The sequence below is a fragment of the Falco punctatus genome (genome assembly GCF_963210335.1).
Source record: "Falco punctatus genome assembly, chromosome: 5".
Lineage (NCBI taxonomy): Eukaryota > Metazoa > Chordata > Aves > Falconiformes > Falconidae > Falco > Falco punctatus.
Window position 1 is genome coordinate 67,327,903 of NC_137584.1, and position 23,289 is coordinate 67,351,191.

General features: G+C 40.5%; 1 long non-coding RNA gene across 1 annotated transcript; it reads right to left on the reverse strand.

Moving 5' to 3' along the window:
* Positions 1–6,959: 6,959 nt before the first annotated feature.
* LOC308064801 lies at positions 6,960–15,815 on the reverse strand. Its single transcript, XR_013928530.1, has 2 exons — positions 13,033–15,815; positions 6,960–11,281 (listed from the first exon to the last, which is right to left on the reverse strand). It is a non-coding gene; the product is annotated as an uncharacterized lncRNA (long non-coding RNA).
* Between the last annotated feature and the right edge of the window lie 7,474 nt (positions 15,816–23,289).

Sequence of the window (23,289 nt, forward strand, 5' to 3'; positions counted from 1 at the left end):
AAAATTAGTTCTGCCAGATTCACTGTGATTAATTTTTGAAGAGAATTTAACTTTCAGAAATAGGGGAACTATCAGAGGGTTCATCTTAATGAAGCTGTTTCCATTCTGCTCCTCCATGACTGATAGGTTTTATCTTAACTAGTTAAACAAAAATGCTGTGATGAAAAAGGAACTTTACAGAGAAATAATCTCTTCAGATATGCAATGTACCAGAATCATCTCTCTTCTCTAGAAGGCTGAATATACATACAATACTTTTTTCAGAGGTTTTTTTGTCTTATTGCAATGTTTTGAACAGAACACTTCCACTGTCATTTAATCAGCTTGATATACTTCCTTAGGAAGATTAATAGATTTACAAAGTTCCTAAGAGGATTTAGATACATTAGTAATCACAAAGCTAGGAGACTGGCATTAGTTATTTTTTAAAAATCCAATTTAACAATTTAATGAGACTGCAAACATAGTTCTGGAGAATTTAGTCTCTTTTGTATGTGTGTATGTGTGAGGAGAGAAAGGAAATATTTTCTGCCAAAACCTCTGTAATGCTGCTTGCTGTGTACATGGTATGTGGGCTGTATCTAGGAATTCAAGTCCAATGTCTGGCCCTATGGTCTTTTTAATGGGATGGCATACGTATGACAGGTGCTGCAAACCAAGGACAAGCAATGGGCAATTCACAGTGAGAGCCCACAGCAAGTTACAGAGCGTTTTCCAATCTGTTTGATCAAGATTTTTTGCTGGGGGGCAGGAAATGTTACGGAATAGAAGGGCTGTACAATTAAATGTCAAAAAACATCACTCTTGCCTGTTGGTTCCTTTGATTGCACTGACACATCCAGCCAGGTTGGAGCACAGCATTAATGGGCTTCTCTGCTGACCCCCACCTCAAAGGCAGGCAGGCTCACAGGGAAGGAGGGAGACAAAAGGGAGATTTTAGGATTACAGCTGGAGGTGCTTCTAGAGCCAGTGGCTTAAGAAGAGGGAAATCTTCTACAGAAAGTGAAATATTAATCAAACTCCAAAAAGCTATTGCATTCACCTACTTGGATCTTTCAGCTAACATCAGCCCTGGACTTCCTTTAATTCCCATTTGGAGACAAGCACATTTTTAGAGAGGAATAATTATAGCTCAATATTTTAAAAAATCTTTGAGTGATAGAGGTGCTACCAGAAAACCTGAGAGCCTACTCCAGTATCTGACAGCACGTGCAATTAAAACCTTACACCTTTTTATTTTGTTTACCTTTGGGTTCCTGTCTGTTACACTGAATGGCTCTGTATCTCTAGTCCTGTTCCATATGGCTGGTATTTATAAACAAATACACATCAAATAGCTATGGAGAAAGCTGGGACTTCATCAAGATATAGAACTCTGGACATGTCTGCTTAAAGTATAGTTTCCAGTCTTTGAGTTGTTCTTATGCTTTTCCTCTAAATCTCATCTATTAACTTCTATTAATATCTTTCCACAATTATGGGCATTAGAATTAAGTCAAAGTTCTCTAATAGCACTCACATCCCATTAAGAATACAGAGGCAAAATAGCATCTTTGGTGCTGTCCCATACTCCTCTGTTGCTCAGCATGGGATCATGCTGTCTCTTTCAGCTTACACTGGAGATCTGGCTCAGCTGAAGGTCCCGGTGAAACCCAATTTCTTATCAAAGCTGCTCTTTCCTGGAAAAGATGCTCTCAGGCCCTGAGCCTGGCCTGCAGACTTTGTTCCCAGATGTCTGACTTCATTTTTCTTATACCTTTGTGTTCAGTTTTCCAAATATCTCTAGCATTCTGCCCTGTCTTCCCAGCTGCTTCGCTTCTCTGTTCTTCAGATTACTTGCATATTTGGGTCAGTATCAGTTTTTATACTTCTGTTTCACTGATAAAAAAATGTTGCAGAATGAATATCTGCATGAACCTGTTAGAAACCCACCTCTGCAGTTATGATTTCTTGCCTATAGGTTCTGTGCTTGTAATTTTGAATCTGGTGTTCAGTGCTGATTCTTCTTTCCTCTAATATTTTTACTGTATTAAAATACCCTATATACACCTGAAGTTATTATATCAGCGCTATTACTTTAACAACCAAACTTGTAATATCACAAAAACATCATCAAATTTATTGGGCAAAATTGATTTTCTCTAAATCTGTATTACTGGCATTAGTTGTCTCATCTACTTTTAAATCCTATTAATTTTCTCTCAGGTATTCAGTTATATTGACTAGGATTGTTGCCCAACTGATGATCCAATATTTATTTATTTTAACTTCCTTTAGAAAGTCTTGGCACAATATTAGGTCTCTTTCTAACCTTTGTAACTTCTCTAATACTCACTGAGTTATTGAAAATTGACTTATTTTCTGATTTGTGTAACTCCTTGACCAACACTTTTTGATATTTGGGTATGATTTTTCAGGATATGAATTTTTTAACAATATTTTTGTTTAACTATTCATCATCCTTCTCAGTTACACATCAAATAAAAAGCTTCTTACCAGCCTCTGATTTAACTATACCATCTGGCTTTTTTGCAAATGGAAACTTGGCAAGGAACTTTTGAACTGTAACTTCCTAAACAAAAGAGGCAAAAATGTTCTAAAACCAAGCTATAAAATGGAGCTGTAAATCAAAGTTATCTAATCAGAAGATATAAACAGAATATTTGGATAATCTCACAGAGGGATAATGAGTGTCCAGAAGTCCTGTACTTGCAAAGTCATTGGATTGAAATCTGCTTGTATATCCTTGGAAAACTTAAATGTAGCTGTATATTTCAGAAATTTCTTCATCAGGTTAGTGGAAACACAAAATACCCTACTTGCTTAATGGCAAATGTGGATTAAGGCAAAGATCTTTGCTCTGAGACAGCATTTCCAGTAAAACATGGAGAAGTGCCAGCAAGAGGGAAGGGTGGAAGAGGTCACACTTGATTTTAGAAGCCGCAGTGTTGTCTGCCTGGGAGAGGACTCCCAAGGTCACTACCCAGCAATGATGGGCAGGCATGAGAAGAGCTTAGGAAATACTCCAACCCCGTGGCTGACTTCCCACTGAGAAGCAGGTGACATGAACAACCAGGCTTGCAAGGAAAGGTGAGTGACGGTATTGTGAGCACTGAGAAGCCCTCAGGGTGCATTGTAGCCTGCAATTTGGATCAGCAGGATGGGAACTGTGCTACTGCCACGTAGCCATGGTGGTAAACGAGCATACCTAAAACTGAAATCATGCAGCACTTGGAGGGGAAGTCTGTCATGCTGCATGCCTCTTTCCCAAGCCCTTGGAGGTGTTTCTTGCAGGTCAGGTCTGTAGCATAGAGGGATAACTAGGTGGTGAGGCAGAGAGATAGAGCATCCTTTACGGCTCGCTCTCTTCTCCATATGGCATTTCCTCACCTTCCTCACCCAGACCAGGCAACAAAGGAGAGAACTTACTAAAAGCTTTGTTTTCCAGAGTAGTTTGGTGTTTTCTACTTAGTAATAGCACACTAGTGGAATAACTTTTGCAGCCTAAGGTAAATCTGCTTTTGTAATAAAAATGGTTTTATGGAGAAGCTCAGAAATCAGGAAATCTGACTCCTCCTGGAAATCAGCCCTTTCTTCCTCTTGCCCCAGATAACTTTTGAACATATTGACCAATTCCACCCTTGCCTGACAGAAAGATATGAGGTATTAGGCTGCTATGGACTTTGTCAAAAGAGGTGCTGCGAAGCAGTGAGGAACCACCCCAGGTTTGATGGAAACTGCAGCATATGCTCAGCCTTTGTTAGCCATCAGAGTCCACACTGTTGTTTACCTTCAGGATGCAAACTACAGGATATCAGGTTTCCATGTAGCTCACAGAACTGCTGCTGTTTGTTTATCCCACATTCCTGTAATTCTCAATCAAAAACATTAATGACAGAATGATTGAATTCCTGTTTGTACCTTTATTTATATCATTATCTGGACCTGAAAATAAACCCATACTGACCCTTTTTCAGTTAAGCAGAATTTTTTGTTGATAAAGACTCCTGGAAGTATGTAGCTGTTTGTCTGTAAACATTTTTGATGCTTGTTGATGTTTATACTGTAGCACTCTACCCTGAAATGCTCTTGGTGAGGTGGGTTGGTTGCTCATCTGCTCTATCAATGACCCTTTCCAGGATGAAGGTGGGGGAGTTGGTTTGACTGATCAAAAGCTAATCTGCACCTGCAAGATTTCAGAAAAAATTTCATTCTGTGGCATTACAAATCTGTTACAATTTGTTTTTTAGGACCCATTTGCATGCCTGAAAAGATGAAAAGAAAAAAAAGAGTTCAGATCACATTAAACCAGTCCCAAACACCCTCACAAAGAGAAGCTGATTCGGTTTGTTTTCCTGGAAGAATGTCTATCTAGGTTTATTTCTTCAATTACATTGAAACTCACATTTGTAATACATCACAACAGAGCAGTTGCAAAAGGCCCGTGAGCAAACACAAGCCAGGCACATTGCTGAAATGACAGCAGGGTCGCCTGGACACCTTTCTAGAGACAGTGAATTGGTGTGACTTACCGATATTGTATGCACACCTTTCTTCTCCAGCTGTGGAGATGAGAGGAGAAAAGAGAGGGCTGAAGGAGCCCTCCACAAGGGCTGTGCCTCTCTCAGGGCTGAGCCCAGGCTCCTTACAATCCTTGCCTGCCACAGACACTGCTGTGTTTGAATAACATAGTCTTCGGTCACACCACATCCATCACATCTTGAGCGCTACTGAAGTTCATAGGCAAATGGCTGTTTGCTAAGCAAAAGCCCCATTAAAAGTGTTTTCTTACTCTCTGTATAACTTATTTAAGGGAAAGTGACATTTATTTTGATGTAACAGTTTTGCTTAAACCCTTGGGTACATCGCTCCTTATTTACTAAAACTTCTGCCTATGCCTAATGTATTTTTTCAAGGATAACTTTCTCAAAGTGTAGAAGTCATCTTAGTTACCATCAAAGCAGTAAAATCCAGTATTTCAGTTTTCCTGTTAAGGCTTTATTAAGTCATTAATTGTGCTAGTGCCAGCAGGGTATCCTTGTAAATTTAAAGAACCAAGGCAGTTATTTTGTAATATGCACATTCCAGGACATTTAAATTATTGACCAGGTATGTAAATAATTGATGGCTCACAAACATATCAGTGTAAGAGCCCTGGAAAGCATCTCGTTCATTTGCCAGGGAGATGGTGGGGTCAGGACTTCTGTAGCAAATAATGATTCATTCTTCAAGACTCAAATGCCATTATCCTGCTCAACTGCGTGAACAATACTTTTAGGCTTGAACCAAGAAATAAACCCTTGACGCATGCACTGAGTATGAGGAACATTGTGTAAAGGTACCTTTTAGTGATAAACACGTGAGTCTGTTTTGATTTCTGTCCTGGCCCCAAGCTGAAGTGGCCTTGGAAATGAGGAAGCCCTGTGAATTTCTTAAAGCACGAGCTGGCAAAAAGAAAACTGTGTCTATCAAGGAAAATTGACCCCTACATGTCACCATCTCGCTGCCACCACTATATGCCATGCCTCCTGTGGACCTGGCAGCCCTGCCCTGGCGCAGCCATCACAGGCAGAACCCCACTATGGGCAGTGCCATGGCTGCTCGGGATGGCACAGAGATGCCAGCCTCTGGGGGCGGGTGTGGGAGCATACCCCATATCCAACCTGTGTGGAGTATGGCAACAGAGGTGTTTGGGGCTGTGGATTACAAAAAACAGTGCGGTCACTGTTGGCCAGCTATCAAGGGACACCAAACTACCGGTGGCATGGGAGCAAGTGGCGGTCCTTAGGCAGTGCCCTGCACAGGCAGCCCAAGTTCCCACTCACACACCGTGTCCTTGGCACAGAGCTCTGTGTGTGGCTGCCATTTGGGTCTCCTTTGGAGCCAGCCGAGGGAGGAACGTGGCTTTGAGCCAGCCGGTGGCTGGGGTGGTCCCTGCTGAGGTGTGGAGGGATGTAGTGTGGGAAGCAGTGTCAATGAGCTACGGATCCACAGCACCCTATGTGAGTAAAATCCATGCTGCACAATTTAAAAACATGCAAGTATTTGTCAAGTTGACCAACAAGATGTAATATCCAAAAGCATATAGGTCACTAGAGAGGCAAAATCCACTGTCCAGCCTCTGGAGTGGGAAATTCATCCCTTTTCCTAATAACTCATAGCTGCTGTTGAAGCCATGCCCACATAAATATTGAATTTTTTTAAATTCAGTTTAAGTCATCAGTCTTTCAGCTGATGCTTTTTCTCACCCAGCTTTTGCCACAGGCTTGCTGACCCTTTTTTCATATACCGGGTTTAGCCTGATGCCTAAGACAGAAGAAGGGGGACACTGAAACATGAGAGGTAATGGGTGACCTAGAAGTAGGGCTTCAAGAGCATGACAGAAGGTGATGTACAAAAGGTGACTTGAGCTCACTTGGCAGTGGGGTGCTCCAGCAAGGGGTGAGAAGAGTGAGGAAAGGCCACTGGGAAGCCCAGAGGGGAGAATATCAAACAAGGTTAGAACCCCTTCATTAGGGGGAATGATGTAATATATCCTTCCTCACCAAGTGAGAAAAAGGAACAATTAAAAAGTCAGGAACGGTATGGGAAGGTGAAGCGTAAAGAAAGAACCTGAGACTCGTGGAAGGAGACAGTACCTGAGGGGACCAGCAGCCGCAGCAGCCTGGGTCACCACTCGCCCAGGGTGAAGGAGCCTCGCCATGCACGTTCCTCACAGGTCAGATTTTCTCAGCACCGGTTATCCCCCTCTTAAAACCCTCCATCCAGCTTGGCCCCCTCTTTGTCTTTCAAGTGAAACACTTCAAAAGGGACTTGGTAGAGTACCTTAGCCCTGAAAAGAGTGAAATTATGTCTCCTGTCTCTCACAAATGATATCCTTCCTAGTGTGCCCCAGCCTCACACATCTTCATGCTATTGATACATAAGAAATCTTGGACCTATTTTATCTTCGCCCCCCCCCCCCCCCCCCCCGCCAGTCAGGTGCTCCTCATTTTGTACTTGATTTTTTTTTCTCCTTCTGCGGTGTAGATCTAGCACTTGTCTTTGCTGAATTTTTTCACAGTGATTTCATACCCTCCACCCAAGTTATTATAGATCACTTTTAGCTCTAACCCTGTCCTCCAAAGCATTTACAACTTACAGTTTGGTGTCATCCACCCTGAGCACTGTCATTTAGTTGTTAATGAAAATATTGAGCGAAAGAGAGCAGATACCACCAGGTCTCCTCCTAACAATCTCTCTCCCCACCTGACAGTGTCTCATCAATAACTCCTGTGCTAAAAGCAGGTTTTCAGCTCCTTGTGTCCACACCTAAGGCTGGTTACAGCCAGACTGTTGCTAAAGCTTGTTTATAAGGATGTCATGTGAGATGATTCTAAGTCATGTATATAGCTTCCCCTCAGTCCACAAGGCTAGTTACCTTGTCAGAAAAGGACATGAGATTCATCTGACATAAGTTTTTAACAAAACCAAACTATTTGGGCTGTTCGCTTAACCCTTTTGTCATCTTCTGGGTACATGTGAACTGATTGTTCCCTTGTTTTCCTGGGAGCCCAACAGTCTGTTCTGTAATTCCCATGTCCTCTTTCATATCAAATTTACCTTCTGCAGACTTCTCCTCTCTTCCACACAGTATTGAAAATAATTGGTAGTGATCTGAAGGTTTTGTTCGCATGGTATATTATAATGAAATACACTCATGCACACCCACCCACCTGGGGAAGAGCTGGGTGATATCTCAGCCAGTCTCATAAGAGTTTTGACAATTGCCAGATGTTCCCCATCTCTGGGAAGGTCAGTGATTACTCACAGCTAAGAATCAGTTGTAGATGAGAAATAACCTCAGGCAAATGGAGAAATGGGGAGGGAAGAATTGGGCCTCTTGAGGACAGCAGTGTTTTTGGCAAGCTGACAGTAGCACAGCATATAGGAAAACTTGAAAAAAAAAACAACCTGCTGTTGTGAGAAGGTGGGTCTTCCTGGTAGTCTTTATTTTTTTTAACTACTGTTTTTTGAGCACAAAATTACATTTATGATTTAAACCTTTCTTCACAGAGATTTTTTCATTTTGGAGTATCCTGAGTACCTCTGTTCTTCTGTGGGATATTTTCTCAGTCTTGGTGTCAGATGATGCCCAGAAATTACTCAGTCAGAGAAACTGAGAGCATTTGTGTTCCTTCTGCATTCCTGATTCCTCCTAGACCTAGGGATTCAGTTGGGGGGAAACGTGACTGCAAGAGTATTAGGAGAGAAGATAATATACTTAAAATATTTAACGAGACTGAGTTAATAAGCAAATTTGAAGCTAGCTAGCTGTCCTATGATTCTGAAGATCTTTTCTTAATCTGAAGAGCTTATATATCTTATGTATTTTCAGAGAAACAGAAAATACATGTTATCTAATGTGTGTACCTGAACATCACCTTGATAAGTTTAAGCTAGTCATCCTAAGCTTTATTTACACTGGTGGAGAGAAATAGGCCCCTCTAGAAGGTAATTCATCAGACCTACTTTATTTACATCTCTTTATGAGTCATTCTCTTGAGGTATCTGTAGTTCTCTATTGAGTATAAGGGGAGTCCAGGATGATGTGGATAATTTCAAGATGTCCATGTTAGATAACACAACTTCATTCAAGCAACCGTGAACTTGTTTTAAGAAATACTAAGAGGTTTGGGGTTATTTCAGCCTTTGATTTTAAAAAAACACAGTACCAGCACCAATAGAAGAGCCATAGAAAGTAAATTAATACATTTTAACTGGAGGCTGTCAAGCCCGGGAGGATTTGGGAATATTCAAATTTCATTCTTCTGAAAGACAAACTAATTACCATTGTCAATTTGAATGTTACAAAGCTTCAAGCAAATGCAGAAGCATTCAAAGATCAGCCATTTATGCTTTGCATTCAGTACAAAAGTAGCTGAACATTTGTTCTCCTAATCTTTTATGCCTTCTTTATTGTCATATGTTGTTTGACATTCAGGAAATAACACAATGTTTTAATCAACAGTATAAGATTGCATTAAAACTTGATGACCCATGGTTTAATGGCAAAACTGAGTAATTAAAGCTGTGGCATGAGTAATAGTTGGAGGCAAGTTCTGGTAAGATTTCTTCTGCAAACAAGGGAACTTCCAGGACTTAGTCACCCGCGTCCAGGGGCACAGAGGTGGAGGAGCCACTTCTATTGCTTTCCTCTGTTTTGGGCTGTGTGGTGAGCCCACCAGTAGCTAGACCTCCAAACGGTCATGCATAAAGCGGTACAGTGCTCTTTCCAAGGTGCAGCCCATAGTGATCATAGTAGAGAGACCGTTGCCTAGCTTGCCAGACATGCTGCCTGTTGGGCTGGTAGTCCTTTAATTGGAATAAACAACAGCAAGAATATGCTTATTGCTAAATATCAAAGCTGCTTCTGGTGCAAGCAGAAGAGGAAATCTCTGCTCTGACCACCACCCCACCCCCAGATATCACGTATCTCTGACAAGTTAATGGGAGGATTTTGATTACAACCAAGAAGAAACTCCATACTGAAACAGCCTGGTATGAGATAGGTTCCCTATTGTGTCCTGGAGCTCTCTTCTTCCTCTCTCACTGTCACAGGTCACCTAATATGTCAGGTATGAAAGGTGCCTTAATCTTTAGCTTTGCTGTCCTGTCTGATACAAAGCATGTTTTAAAACTCATGTCTAGGGTGTCTTATTTGTAACATTTTCCAGCCGTATGTAATAAAGTAAAACCTGGTTCTGGTACCTTAGAAGAACATTGTCTTCTTGGAAATGTCTGTCATCCACACACTTGTACCATGCAGGTCTCCCAGGTTTGTGTGTGGTCTGTAGCAGTTAGAAAAGAGAGTATCATGGAAGGGAAGAGGGTCACACCATTTTCCCTCTGCCGGCTCTGCTTATCATAATGTTATCATCTCATAGGTATGAAGTGTCTAAAAATGAAAGCTTTGAAACAAATGCCCACGTGGCGATGTCCTTCAAGAGATGAGTGAGATGACCTAAACATGGCTCTCTGACGACAGTATGTCACAGAGCCCTGAAATGTGGCCAGATCTTAGGAAGAACGGGAGAAGTGAGGCTACACTGGCAATGTGCTGAACAATGCCTCACACATTTCAGAGGCTGCACTTCCACCAGCAAATTGAACAGGGCGCTTGGAGCTCTTCCTTTGTGAAATGTAATCATATTACCTAATAGAAAAGCTCTCTCTGTAATGTTCCTAACCCCCCTATAGAATCCAATATACGTTCATTTTGCTTCTGAAACTGGTGTTTTAAAATCCTAAAGCTAAGACATGCTGTGGTTTCTAGCACAGTGGCTGCAGGACCTTGCAGGTTCTGTCCCTCTTCCATAGGGCATTTCCTCAGGGCATTTTCTGAAGGAGTTTGCTCATTTCAATTGGTTTTCAAAATAATTTAGACTTGGGTAGGGGTCTCAGGGATCATTAAGGAAAAAAATACAATCCTGAGCAAAGTCCACTCTTATTCATAGAGTGTTTGCTTCCATTCGTACCTTCCTCATATAGACTGATTTAAGTTGTTGGTTTTTCAAAAGGAAAAACATGGACACAGTAGCAGTACTATGGTAGGCAAAAGCAAACGTGCAATCCATATTCCTTTCCTTGTTCAGTGTAGAAAGATTAGGAGCAGAGGAGCAGATATTTACCACTGTACCCAAACCGCACCCTATGGTACTTGCCTTGGGAATTAGAAAAACTTTCTTAAAGTATTCTTTAAGATACTGTTCTTGGTCCAGAGATAAAGAAAGTGAATTTAGGTCCCACATGGCACTTCTCAGCTGTCTTGTAAAAATAGCATTTTTCTCTGTTACAGCATAATAACTGTTCTAAGTAGTAAAAATAATGCAGTCCCTCTTCTTACTACTTCTTTTTTTTTTTTTCTTTGTGAGGTGTAGCTTTTCCCTCTATCTGGCTGTTTCTACTTGTTAATAAATAGGGAAGGAAGGATCACACTTCTGATCTTTGAGGCCTTTCTCTTAGAGGTTCAGCCCTGAACATGGGGTCCTGGTATTCCTCAGAAAAGCAGCTTAATTGTCATTCTTTTCACATATGCACAGTCATTCCTCAATTTCTGTATTTCATAGGAGATGGAGAGTAGAGATAAAATAAGTATGCACTGAGATTTAAAGCACAGCTCACCTCATCAGTCCATAGCAGCAGAGATGAGAAAAAGCCCACCTACCTGAATAAAATGATTGCCCAGGCTGTCATAGCATGCATTTATTCATTCATGTTGTTCCTTGTACAGAAAGACCATCTAGGAAAGAAAAAAGTGATTTATAAGACAAAAATAAATGCATTTACCTAGCAACTAACTGGATTTATTCCAGTACTTGCTGAACCCCCTGCGGAGCAATTCTTATTGATTTGTAATAGAACCTATCAAAAGACCTTTTTCAACTGTAGATGTGCTGTCTGTGAAACTGAAACTGGTGAACCATATCATGCTCTGTTCCTGGAAACCTTTCTGCTCCTGAGATCAAAAGAAAAATTAATGTGTTTTATTATTTTCCTGTCCTTTCATATGCTGGTATCTCTTAGCTCAAATAATTTAGATGCTTCTCAAGTGAAGTTGGCAAAGGCTTCAGAGTGGGAGAAATTATTTACTTGTATATGCAGGTTTGCTACCAGGCCATGTTCCAAAAAATAACCATGCTAATTATGGGCTGAGATAAGGTCTGCATAGTCTGGCTTAAGTTAATAATAAACTGGGTTCTACTGGCTTGTTTTCTGCCTTTCACAGCACCATATTTAAAAAAAAAAAAAAAAACACAAAAACAAACAAAAACAAAACAACAAAAAATCCCAACCTCTTTTGTCGTTCAGACCAAAGTTTCAACAGAAAAGGATTAAAGGTCCTTGTATTGAGAATGGAAGTACCACCGACTGCTTCTGTGCCTGCAGAACTGCAGTCAGGTTTTGCCTGATGATCTCAAAAGGCTGTCTTGTAACGGTCTGATAGCATCAGGTTTTGCTCTGAAACCGTTTAGATGTCCATACTGATAAGTAAGCAGATTCCAGGAAAGGCAACCCCTCCTCCCTCAGCCACAGTACTATATGGAGAATTATTCAACCAAGAATGGGAAAAGCACACTGAGAGCATTGCTAGAAGAATATTGAATGATCTAATTGAGAGAGAGAGTGAGTGAGCGGTAAAGCTGATGTAACAGAAATGATCGGAATAGACATGTCTGAAAATACTTGAAATTTATGGTGTTCTTACTTTTTGTTTTTTTTTTTTACTCTAGAGCATCACGACTTACATTCAAACAGCTTGGTAGGTTTGAATTTTAAATTAAGCTGGCTCAGAATTATGAATAAGACCATTAAGTATTGCCTTAATAACCTTTTATTGCCTGGAACAACTTCTATAATTGCCGAGGGGAAAAGAACTTCAAGCATTTGCATTTGAGTAATTGATGGGCAATTTACAATGTTTGTTTTCTATTTTCTGGGGAGAAATGAAAGGGCCCTAATTCTGTTGTTGACATTTGTTTTTCTCTAATGTGATTTTCAGAATCCAGTCCCATTGATCTGCAGTAGTGTGCAAAGCTTATAAAAGTAGCCAGCCAGTTTGAATCTTGGAAGAGGGAGAACACAGAGGGATGAGAAGTGTGGCTCCAGTCTGGGTAAAGCAGTTTGTGCACACTTACTGCTATTCTGTAGGGTTGTCAGCGCCACCGGTCCTATGAGAGTTGTATCTTGCACTTGATTCTAAGGTTGCAACAACCCAACCACTAACCCTGAATACCAGATATTCCCTGGGGATTAGTAAATGAGAAATAGAACTGAGAAAGGGTTATTTAGAAAAAACATGCTGCAGTATCTGTCCTTTACATGGGGAAATACACAGCAGCAAGTACTACACTGATTAGGAAGGTCAGATTGATTGGCATCATCCTAGCATTGCAAAGTGGCATTCAAATGCAGAAACAAAGATTAAAAGACTGCAGTGAATCAGAACTTTGGTTGGCCTGAGTTATGCTAGAAGTTTAATGTGATACTTACAATGCTGGCTTCAAAAATCTCATGGTGGATTTCACTTTCCTCTCCAGGTTCCTTCAGGTCAAGGCTAAGTTGTGTTTTACTGGTGCTGCTCATGCAGTCTTTGTTTGTGGATAAATATTATGAGTGTTCTCAGCCTGGCAGTTTTCACAAGCACTAAGTAGTTCTTAATGTTTTAATTGATTTTGGCCACAAACGAGGAAATGGAAAAGAAACTAGAAGCATGAGGCAGTGCAAGACAGAAGTACCAGTATTCAGATTCCCCTAATGCAGATTATTTTCTTAGGAAAAATACTCTTGTTGAATAGGACCTTGAAACAGTCCAATGTGGAAGTGGCAGAAGGTGAAAAACACCCAATGAAAGGCATTTACAGTGATAGAAATGATATTTTCTAGGCACAAAGCCGAAACTTCAAATTCCTCTGAAGTGTCCATGTGTCAGGAGCTTGGAAGCTTACTTTTACTCATAATACATAGTGTTTTCTAAAAGAGCTCAGAAATTAATTAACTGGTGCATGACCTATTGTTTATACATTTGAAGAACTGAAGGTTTTAGCCACGACATCAGTTTTTGAAGGTGTTTGAGAGGAGATCTGGGAAACTACGGATAAATAAATCTGCTGTGTCAGTACCAGGCAAATCACTAGGAACTGCACTAAAGAAAACAGTGTACACATGGGTAAATATGATATATAGGGGATGGGCAAACACTGCAAAGACTTACTCTTCAGGAATGTATCAGAGTTTGCTTTCTGATGAGGTTAGTAGGGATGTTGATAAAGAAGATCCAGCTGCTTTGACTACCAAAAGGCATGTGACAAGGCTTTAAACCAGGCAGCTGTGGATGTTCATCCCTGCAGATACATAATGAGCTAAATGAAGAGGAAAGAGAAAGGAGGAGTCTTGCATAGTTTTCACACTGAATGCCAACCAATGGAGGCTTATATAGCTTTATGGGGGGGTGGGGTTTAAGGTCAGTGAAGGGTCTGAACAGGCAAAGTGACCAAACTAGCAGTAAGATAATTCAGAACAGTAAAGGTAAGGGCTAAATGTGAAGGATCTCTTGATATTGTGTGATAAAATGACGGGTGAAATTTGACATAGATAAACATAAAGGGAGGTCAAAAAACACTTCTAATTTTAGAGTGTTGGAATCTGAGCTGCCATTTTTCAGAAATGAGACTTGGGGTTATTGCAGACTTTGCTAAGAAACTTTGTAAGGAAAGGAAACTTTGGGACTAAACAGGTGTGGGTTTGTGGTTTTTTTTCTGTCATGTTGTTGCATACTCTTGTTGTGCTCCAGTAACCCTGTTCAAGCTCCTGGAAAAGGTATAATAGAACTTGGAAAGGGGGTGAAGGGTTGAAAGCCAAGAAATAATGACTAAACAGCCATGAGCTTTTCAGTGTGGAAGCTAGATGACTGAGGGAGGGTCTGGCAGATATCTACAGTACTGCTAGTGGGTATGATGAAGAAGATTGAGGAAAAACTGCTTGTTGTATCTTGCATCACAATAACCAGGAGTCCTCAAACAAAACTTGTATGGGGCAAGCTCCAAACAAACAAACCAAATAATTTTTAGGAAACATGCAAAGAAGCTGGAGAACTTCTGACAGAGGACATTGTGGAAGTCAGAGGTTTATATTTGTTCAAAATGCAGCGGGATAGATTCTGGGGGGAAAATATGTAAAGATGCCAGCTTTGACCCCAGATGCCCTTGACTGGGGGTCTGGGGCATGTACCAAGGAAGCATCCAGGTACAAATACAGCTGCTCTTGGACATTAGTGTGGGCCAACGGTGGAGATGGAGCAATGGGGAATATGAACCTGTGACCTCCCCAAGTATGACTGTTCTGCTCCTATATGAATGTTCTTCTGCTCTTTAGGTACTTAAAAATGCAAAACAGTGAGTATGTTTTGCCTCTGATTCTCACTGGAGATTAGACCTGATGGAAAACAAACTTTGGACACAAGAGTGCATCCAGACCATGTGACCTCTAGTTATGACTTGCTGGGACTGGAGTCACCCCAGAAGATGTTATACAACATTCTGTTAAAAAGATAATTTCCCTGTGATTGCCATGGTATTCTATTTGGCAAGTACTGTGCAGTATATCTCTGGCACTGAAATTTTAATATATTCACTTTAAATATCCACCAGTTTCCACAGACTGAGCCTGAGAAAACTCAAAGCTTTTTTTTCTCCCTGCTAAAGCTAACAGGTTATAGCATATAAATTCAGATGGTAAGCAACTTCTGGGAAAGTGTACAAGAAGGTAGGATGTGAAGCTGAACAAGAAAACAGAGTTTTCAATGGCTTTTGGTTTTCCTCTTACGAATCTGTGATGAGTTGCCTTTTTATGCTTTCAGGTGTGGAAGAACAAAAAATTCAGGAGTCCTTTAAAAAGATAACCTCACACCTGTGTTTTACACTAAAGCAATTCTGAGCTGCAGCAACCAATACTTGAGCTAGACTTATTATTTACGTGCCACCATATTACGCGTCTAAGTGCTTCCTGCGGAGCAGCCTGCTGCAGCTGAGGTAATTGTTCCCAAGTTTCAGCCCTAAATGTGCATTTCGTTTTCAGCAGATGCTATCTGAGTGCAGCAGCATGGAGTTCAGCCTGTGCTGATTGTAGCCTGTGCTTGCCGGTGACTCTGTACACACAAAGCTACACCGAGTTGCTACACCCATACTACTTCTGGTACATAAACCAGCTCATTTAAAGCTTCCTTGGGTATCTCTGTTGCTTGGAAGCTTCAAACATAGGTGTAATGTTACCTGAAAAGAAACTGGAAAACCTGAAAAAATAACTGGAATTGAAAGCCGTATCCTGGGGAAAACTACAGGCTTTCTCCTTTAGTTTCTCCATCTACAGCCAAGATTTGCTGCAGGAATAGCACCCTTGGATTAAAATCCTGGTTCATGGGTAGGGTCACAATTTTCAGTGACTGTGACAGATGGGTCAGATGTGTTATATAGATCATTGCTGCAGACGGAAAGAGGAGGATGCTCAGTGTTACATGGCAGGACTGGAGATTGATATTTTGCTTATCTTCCTTCTGGAGTGACAAAAGAGAGGCAGTCCTGGCTAGGTGTTAAGTGCAGTTTCCCTTGTAAAAGCAAAAGGTTTTCACTGCAAATGTTGGCATAACTTCCAGCAATCCAGGAAGACTGCAGAAAACAACTGAGAATGGGGGGTTTGATGCTTGATACAGAGCTGTCATCTGCAGATGATAGTCACAGGCTGTGCTGGAACAGTAGCTTGTGTTTCAGATCCACTTGTGACATTTTTGCCTTTTTTCCTGTGCATCTTTCTTCTTTTTCAGTGTTTTATATAAGATTATTGTTACCCGGAGATGCCTGCTAAGATCCTATATAGATATTCTTTTATAAAAGAGCATAAGGAAAGATTTTGTGGTTGGTTGGTTGGGGTTTTTTTTCTCCCCCCCCCCCCCCCATGCAAAAAGAAGCTGTGGCATAAAGGTTGATGAAGTTGCACACAGTAAGAAATAGGAACAAGTCCAGTTTTGCTCATTTCCCCCTACCCTGGCATCTTATCTGCTGACTTGCATTCACTCTCATACAATAAAGAGCATAGCTAACGCCAAATTTAGCTCTGTGCATCAAGGTTTACCATGGACCGCTGCACTCTTCATAGCTGCTAGCCATTCAAAGCTCTTACCTGTCTACCATTTCCTAGAGGTCAGTTCTTGTGTTTACTATACAAAGGCTGACATACTCCCTCTGTATTTACTTTCCCAGTTGGATATTCATGTTGACAAGTTATTCCAGTCTCTTTCTAGATACTTGTTCAGGTAGAGTGGGAGAGTCTTCTTCATTGTCATTGCCATCATCAGGGGCAGCAAAGACACCAGGCAGGGACAGAGTAGGAGATAACTGAGGGACTGTGTCTTTGTCTTTTTCCTTAGTGGTGCAGAAACACTTAGAGTATTTTCTTGCTCCATGTTGGAAAATTCCTATTAAGAAATGTCTTTGGAGTAACAGTAAATGCTCACTTAAGGAGTGTGACCCATGTTGCAGTTTGTCAGAAGGATGCTTGGTGTGCAGTGTGTACGACTGAAAATCACTTCTGATACCTCCCCCTTCCCTCATTTCCCTACCCATTTTACTAATAAATAAGTCACAAACCGAGCACAGAAATATTTTCCTATTATTTGACTCTCCTCTGTTTATAGCAGTTACTCTGTATGCCTCACTCTATGCCCTCCCATGGCTGCAAAAGGTTTTTTTCAATAAAATATTCTCAAGCTAAACCTAAAAGTCAGTAATACATCATGGGTGTTCAAAAAAATTATTAGTAATATTAATGGAAGCAAATTGCTTCCACCACTTACCATCACTTCATACATTCTAAATCACGTCTTAAGAACACACCATTGATGCTGCTCTTTTTTCAGTTCAGCATTGGCAGATGCCACTGGAATAAAAGTCTTGACAAGCAGTTGTCATAACTTTTTTTCTTCCTCCTTTAGCTAGTAACTGATTAAAGAAATGCCAGTTTTCCCACACACTGTGTCATATGTTTTGAATGCATTATGTCTTAAATTACTTTGAAATAGTTGGTACAAACTAGCTGGCATATCTCTGGCAGCTCCGGAGGAAGCCAAACATAATATGCATGCACTTTTAAATTATCTATAAGCAGTTCTGTTTGGTTTTCAAGGGTGAATGCTCAGCTGTGTTTCATTTCCAATGCATTTTTGTTTAAAGCTCATATTTAAATATGAATGTAGTAGTAGATGGGGAAAAAAGGAAACTAATGTACATTGTTAGTATTTCCACAAATTTGAATAGTTTCAGGTTTTATACTTCAATTAAGAGAATGGAGCATAGAGCTAATTAAATAATAAACACAAATTAAAAAAAAATAGAGTAGGATCTAAACCTACATAGTTTTAAAACTATATTATCTTGAAATCAAATGTGAATTTGAACTTTTAATGCCATTTTGCCACTTGTCCTTTAAGCACTGCTTTTTCTTTATCAACACTCAAAAGACTTTGGTAAGAAAGGAGAAATGGAGAAACTGTCTGCAATCAGAGCTCTGCTTTGTAATCATGAATCGCCCCTGGGTCCATGGATAGAAGTTGATAAGACTCTCTTGAATTTTAAAATGACACTACTTACTAAGTTGATGTTATTTTTTTTTTATTAAAATGAGAGTTTAAAAATACCTAGATGAATAGCTATGATAAAGCTCATAGTAAAGTTAGGGAAATACTTTTACGTGAAGGAAGATCCTAACACGACTGCATAGGCAAAAGAAAAATATGAATACAAGACTCGAAGCATGTCCCTGCAGAAATGGTCTCCACTGATGCTAGGACACCGGCTGTTGTGCTTATCCAAACATCTGTCAATAGAGACATGGCAGGGTAAGTGGTTAGGAAACTACCCAGTAACAACTTCCCCCTTATGACTGCCACAATAGGTCTTAAAAAAGGTTGTAGATGGCTGTTTCTCTGATTATCATTCAAGCAAGAGTTTTGGAGACACATTATCAAAGCTACCCCTTGAATAAACTGCAGATCAGTATGACTCAAGGGCAAGGGAAAAGTCTGAATAAAATTTCAGGGCAAATCCAAGAAGGGACCTATAAAATGAAAAGAAATAACAGGCTTAAGAAGCTGAGACTTTCTCCTGAGCTTGTATCTTGAGGGATGTAAAAAAATTACAAATACTCAGGTACAGATGTTCTGATAGATACATAAATATTAATTAAGTAGCTTAAACGTCTGTTTCTCTGACTTCTGTGTTTCAAAAGCCTTTGAACCACCTTATTGCTTTTGGTGTCTGCAAATAAACGTAAAAGCAAATGAAAGTATTTATCCTGACTTTTGCTAAGAGTGATCTTGGGATATGAGTTAACATCAAGTAACTCCATGGTTATCATGATAATCTTTGAACAACACAAGGATCCTGGTACTTCAGTGCTTTTCCCCAAAGCAGAGAAACTGAAATGGGGTGCATTCACTGAAGATGTTATCAAGTCTGTTTGAAAGTTAGTTGCATGGATTTTAAGTAGAAGGTACCTCTTCTGCCTAACCAGCAGGCAAACTGAAACAAAGAGAACCTGCTGAACCCCAGGCAAATCTGCAACCAGGACTTGCCTTGAGAATTATAACCAATGTGTTGTAAATAAATGTTTGGGAAACTGACTTGGAGAAAGTAATAACCTGTTACCTCAGCACTTGCTCTAAATCAAAATGTTTGTTATCATGACCTAATTATGGTAATTTTATTTCCATCATACACAGAATAAAACAGACAAGTGATTTACTAATGGATCTTGGGCACACAGAAAAATCCCAGTCTACATAACTAGTGTAACACCTTAGTATACTGAGACCTAACTCTAAAGCTATCTCACTGTCTATATAATATAGCAGACAATCTGGAGGATGCTTCCAGCAGCCCTGCCTGAGGACTACTTCCCATACAGTGTTCAGCCTTCATTTACAGAAGGGAAGCGAGATTTCCCTCTGCACCCCCAACCTTTGTCAGTCACAAGGCTTTTTCCTCTTGTCGCTTTTACTTCACCAGTCACGGACCTGTAGAAGTTCCCTGGTCCCTCTCCTCACCCACCACTGATTTTTGCCATACAGCTCTAGGAGGGCCTGGCATCCTTAAGCCATCAAACTCCAGGTGGAAATATAAATTTTTTTCTTCCATTTTGTTCCTGTATATTTGCTCCTACAAACTGTTCACCTGTACTGTTTGCTTGGATTCTGTAAACAGATGCTTCTATTTGCTTTTAGTTTAACCTTGTTTGCCTTAGGGTGATTTTAAAGTCGTTATCTGAACTCTTGTAATCCCTCTGGCAATCTTAAAAAATAAGATACTGGCTGCTTTTCAGGTTCACAAGCTCTGTACTGTATTATCTAAATTCAAAGAAGCTATGTCTCTACCTGTTTATGGAGGACAGTTTGAGAGCTGGTTAAAAAGGGTTTGGGAAGAAGAAACATTTCCCACTTACCTTTGTCAGCCAGAAAAGATCTCTTTCATGTAGCAAACACAGAGGGCCATACCTCATCTCCAAGGGCACTTAAATTTCTCCATAATAGATTGATTTCGCTTCTGAAGGAACGTTGTGTGTGTTTTGAATATAGAACAACAGTTCCTCGATAAGTATTGGCTGTGATTTAAAAGTACGTGAAAAATTCTGTTCTTTTAGTTCATCTTTTCTTCATGTAAAACTTGGTGGGGGGGGAGGGAAGCTTGAGAAGGCTGTGATAAGAAGGCAGAAACAAGATAAATACAGCTTTAGGCTAGCTAGTTGGGCATAGGTGATAGTATAACTGTGGCAGCATGGCACTGAAGTAAGAGCATTTACCCCTGATTTAAGGAGCATTTGCAGCCTGTGCTGTGCTTAGTATCACGTCAGATATTTTACATGTAGCACCTGAGCCAGCCAGCTTAGGCACGTCTACTCAAGCTGCACTGTAGCAGCTCGCGTAGTCATGGCACTCACTTAATGGGTAGAGTTTTGAATATTCATATGGAGCTAATTCTGCTTCCTGGAAAATAAATGGAGTGTGACTGTCGGCTCCAACGACAGGCAATCACTCGCTCCTTCTTGAATATTCAGTAAGGTGGCATGGCTTGGAGTATTTTATATGACAATTCTAATATAACATTTGGAGGGGGTGTGGATTTTTAATTGATAGCTAAGTAAGCAAAAAGCTGTGGTAGGGCACTAAAGACCAAGTAAAAATACAGTTGGTTAGTTTAACTGTCACTCACAGAGAAACTACATGCCTTCAGTAGTATGACAGAGTTGAAATACCACTACAAATCAGCTTCCTGACTGGTCCATGGCAAATGAATAGGCACCAAGTTTATACTTTGAAACCATTCACCCTCACAGCTGCATATCTTGTAATCAGACACTGTGGAAGGAGGGGTGGTCACTGTTCCCCCCATACATTATGTTGAATCTCATCCTTTAATCAGCCACAGCTGAGAAAGGATAAGCATTGAAAACATTACTTTCTAAGTATCAGCTGAGAAGCCCTGATTGTAGTGTTGCAGATGTCTTTTTTCAGCTAAGTAATTAAGTATAATGTGTAAGAAGTAGGTATTCTATATGGCAGTTGACTAAACCCTAGCAAAGAGTAGAGGAATATTTTTACAGTTCCCAGAAGCTCGCCTATTTACTTCGAAGCATTCTCCAAATGTGACTTTATGAAACACAGCCTCCTCTGGTAGTGGTGGTCTTCTAGTTTCCTTCCTCTGGTTCTTGTGAGGTGGGAGGGAAGATGCCAGGCCAGATGTTCATATGTACAAATTGCCACCACTCTGCTGAGTCTCAGCCTCACTAGGCCAGTCCTTGCCACCTGACCAAGCAGAGCTAAATGAATTTTGTAATTATTACAAACATCTAATTAGACTGGATTCTCCTGTTTCATAGGTGGATTTAATTCTGAAGTGGAGATGATTAAAAAAAATAGTAATTCCTTAGAATAGATACAAGAAATCCTATGTTATGTTATACCCTTGAAAGTCCTTTTCATGAAGCTGTAAATCATAATGCCATGAAGGCAGCATGTATGGAAATTTGCTGATTATTTAAGATCCTGAACTTGCAGGTTAGTAAGCAAGTTTAAAAGATTTATCTGACTAAATGTAGATGTCTACATCTGAGCTACTCATCTTCAGCCATCTTCATAGTGGCAGAGACATAGCTGAAGATGAAAAAGATTAAAGATGAGTAAGATTCATGTCATCTGTGAGCAGATTTCTAAATTTAACTGAGAGGAATTGCTCCTTCAAAGTACCTATTTCCCTCCATCAGATATAAAGGAGTTCCAGAGTGTCTAGACATCTGCAGTATAATAATCTACATCTGATCTAAAGTGAAACGTCCTCTGTCATCAGTTATTTCAAGTTTTTGCCTGTGATCACAGTAACAAAAATGATTGGGAATCCATATGGGTGCAAATACCAAAACTACCTAAAACGTGATAGTGCTGAGGTGCCCTGTGATACTGTCTGTATTTGCATTGCAAACTCAAGAGAAGCAAAACCAGTTTGTAAAATGCTGCAACACTCCTTTTCCATCAAACACCAAGTCAATGTCGATCATATGTACGTGCAAAAGACCCCTCTAGCAGGCAGCTGTGTTGAGTTCCATTTGCTTGGACATGACTTCTGTTTCCTCACCAGCCCACAAAAAACCTGTTATTTCCCAGGAAGCCTCATTTGGAGCATGCCTTTTGTGAGGGGTCTCTGACTACGTTAATGTTAGTATTGAGTGTGAGTTTTTTAAGTACCGAATACTCACCTTTATTGCTTACCCTGCAAAACTCACTGGCCTGTTGCTGAAAGTGATGCTGAGGCAGAATCACAGATTTACGCTTTGTTTTGATGCAGGTTGGAACCTGCCAGCTCCTGCCATTTGGTTTATAGCATCTTCATAATCCAAACATACTGCCAGTCTATGGCTATGGATGTCTGGGATGGAATAGTTTGTTTCTGCTGGTAGGTTCTGCAAGTGATGCACCTAGGGGTGGTTCTACGAGGCAGCAGATATTAAAAACCCTTCTGAAAACATTAACAGTCACTGAGTTTTATTTGGTGCCAGGGCTGGAGCTGAAAGTAGTATCTGGGTTCGGAGGATGAGTGCTGAAGAGGTAATTTTACCACTAGATCTGGCCAGATACTCATGTTTAGAACTGAGGAATGGTGCCTGAGAAGACAGGTTGATAATGTAGAGTGCTCTGTGGGGTAGGATTCACGTGGGGTGTGATTGAGGCTATGTTTTGGCTTCATTTACTGTTCAGATCAACCACAGCTACAAATGCTAGGTATTTCTGGATGACAAAAATGACTTTTGGAGAGAGGCTGGGGTGGGGCTCCAGTGGCAGTTTCAGGGGTCATAGTTAAATTTGGGGCCAATGCTTGGCCTCTCCTTAAGGTGATGGACAGCTGGATTGGACAACTAGACTTTTAGCTATAGAAGGAATATCATCACTCTGGCCTAGGTTATGGGCTAGCTTCACAAAAGAACACACTTTTTTTTTCTTTCTGTGGCCTGCAGCTAAGGTAGAGGTTATGGTTAGCAGGGCCTGATGGTAAGTTGGTATCTATGTGGCAGTTTAGAGTTAAGGCTGGTAGCCAGAGGGGAAGAGCTCATTCTTTTTTCAAGCTATGATAAGTATCTTGGGACTCTAACTATGTCCAGACAGCAGGTTAGTGTAATAGCAGGGCCAGAAGAACAATGTTTGAAGGTACAACA